We start from the raw sequence: 3,026 nt of genomic DNA, 5'->3' as shown, positions 1-3,026 counted from the left end.
CATGCACAGAGGCCCAGTAAGGCTCACTGGAGCCCAGCTGGAATAAACAGCATATCTGTGACAAATGGTACTATATCCAGCTGCAGGCCGGTGTCTACTGTAGTTCCTGAAGGAACGTGAGGTTCAGCCAACTTAAAATTCTTAATTACAGATCTGGAAATGAACGCTAATGCAATTTTCACATGATATTAGATTTGCAACTATTGTAAGAAGACCTATGGAAATCGAAGGAACTGCCCACTATTATGCAATTTATTTAAAGAAAAACTCTGACCAGATGTTAGGCTATTCAAGGCCACTGAAGATAGAAGACATACAGAAGGATTAAGTTAGAACTGTTTCCAGGAAATATTTAAATAAGATATGATAATGAGACAGAAGAGCTGGCCCTGAAAAAATGTTTCCATGGGAACGTCTATTTTCTCCTCCCTGTGATATTTTAAATTAGAATACATATCCATCAGTGTTGGAAACCCTCATTGCACATACCCAAAGGATTATCATTGGTCTTTAGCACATCTCCCTTCCTGTGGGAGACTCCTCTGCTGGCCATCCAGCGCTCAAGATCAGTTTTGGAATGCTTACAACTGCAACCCAAGACTTCCTTCTCTCACCAAAGTTTGGGTATGAGAGAAGATTCAATTCAAGGCTTAGACTCTACTTCAACAAGGATTGAAGAAGAACCATTCTTACCCTCCTTGCTTACTTAAACAATCACTGCCACATGATTCACTCTGGCTTGAAATAACAAAACACACCTAAGGAGAAATTAGGGGAGCAGCCTACATGGTACTAAATTTCTTAGCAAAACTCTTAGGAATAGTCACAAGATCATTTAGAAACCGCTTCAGGAGATTTTAATTAGCCTTCCCCTCAATAATCTAGTGAGGAACCAGAGAGAGGTTAGTTTCCATTGGACAAGATCAGAGAATGAGCAAGATGTAGGACCCACTTTAATCTGGCGCACTTGGATCAGTTAGCTATTTAGCTTAGTCGCCTTCCACCGTATGGGAATGGGCCTGCTAGGGAGCTAAAGGTTCCCTATGGGACCTTTAAGGGAAAAACCACGGCAGGTGTCATGTTTACAGAGGATTAATGGCTTAGTCGCTGTATGGACATGGGAAGCACCGAGCAGGTGTGCCCTTTACTTGATTAAGGCACGATGTGATTGCTGGAGTACCCACCGCAGAAAGATGGTACCAAAGTTGTCACCAAATAAACTTATCTGCTGCTAAAAATATACTGAGGGCTTTAGCACAAAAGCAACGTAGTGATATTTCTTTCAGGGTGCAGGAAATGATCGCCAATAACTGTCAACAAGCCAACCAGTTTTAATTAGATGAGTATGGGCTTCACTCATATGAGTTTCCTCAACCACTGGTTCTCAGAGTGTGGTCCCTGTCACACTTTGAGCATCACATCAACCGGTTACTTGTTAGACATGCACATCTTGGGGGCCTACTCCAGATCTCCTGTATCAGAAGTTCTGGAGGTGGGGACAAGCAATCTGTGTTTTAACAAGTCTTCCAGGTATTTCTAATGCATGTTCAAGGTGGAGAGCCATTGTCCTAGATGATTGGCATGTGTCTTCTATCTCACGGGTTTACAGAATCAAGACACCCTCACATACTGTGTACCATGGGGGCATTTCAGGGATATCAATTATTTTTCATTCCTTCTAAGGCACCTGCCTGTTACAATTTTTCCAATGATCTCTAAAAATTTCTCTTCAGGCATTCCTCCTGGTCGCCTCCCCAACCCCAATTCTTATCAGATTCTAAACAGGCAGTTAGATTGTAAACTCTTTGACAGTAAGAAGGAATCAAGACCAGTGGCCTGATCCATGTCCTCTATCTCTAAGACATCTGCTGTTGGGGGCTAAGCATACTTTACTTGTTTTCTACCAGCCACTGAACAAGAATTCATTCTGCACCTTTCCTACAGATTCAGCCTCCTAAGGCCTTGAAAGATACTTAACGAAGTTCAAGGCATGTGTTTTTAACTCAGGGGATTATAGTGCAGCCGAAGAGAATGAAACAGAACCACTGAAGTTAAAAACAGGCTTCTCTTTTGCTGTTCCCTCCACAACGCCAAATAAAGTGATGGGCAGAACTTAAAGACCTGCTGAGTGACTACCTAGGAAGAGTAATATTTAAAACTTACTAGTAAGCACCGTAGGACTGCTGGATTGAATCTGCATGCACAGGCGCGCTCAGTAAAGCCAGAGTTACTAAAAGAAAAAAGATATTTCAAGATGCCTGTGGTGAGCTATTTTTCTTACCCCTTAGCCATTTACACAAAACAGATGAACCATATCAGCCTCAAAAAGCTTCATTAAGGAAACTAAGAAGCCTTACTATAATCATCACGTATCAGCGTATTAGCTTCCCGTGGCTGCCATAACAAATTACCCCAATTTAGGTGGCTTAAAACAAGAGAAATTTATTCTCTCGCAGTCCTAGTGGTTAGAAGTCCAACAAGGTGTTGCAGGGCTGCAGTTCCTCCAGAATCCCTTCCAGGCTTCTTCCAGCTGCTAGGGGCTCCAGGCATCCCTTGGTTTGTGGCAGTAATCTGCCTCTATGGTCACTTTGCCAACTCCTCTTTGTCTTCTCCTCTGGATGTCTTCTATAAGGACACTTGTCATTGGATTTGGGGCCCTCATAGATAATCAGGATGATCTTCTTATCTCAGGCCCTTAATTTCATCTCTAATGACCCTTTTTCCAAATAAGGTAACATTCATAAGTTCCACGAGGTTAGGATGTGGGCATATCTTTTGGGGGCTAAAGTTAGCATAGGATAAAGCAGGCGAATTTAGCTCTCCTCTTGAGAATAGAACTTTTATCAAACAGAGGCTGATGTTTGTGTTTGTTGATGGGGTTCTCTTTTCATATGATGAATATAGTTCCTTTGGAGTGCTAGCTTCATCAGTGTGTTTTTTATTTGCATTAGAAAAATTTTAAGAGGAGAGAAACACTTTCAATAATACTTCAAAAAAAAAAAAAAAAGACCTCCAAATTAGAGATG

Source organism: Delphinapterus leucas, chromosome 16 (genome assembly GCF_059928025.1).
Source record: "Delphinapterus leucas isolate spDelLeu-1000000601 "Yukka" chromosome 16, BTC_Dleu_Yukka2, whole genome shotgun sequence".
Classification (NCBI taxonomy): domain Eukaryota; kingdom Metazoa; phylum Chordata; class Mammalia; order Artiodactyla; family Monodontidae; genus Delphinapterus; species Delphinapterus leucas.
This window is presented reverse-complemented; position numbering follows the sequence as displayed.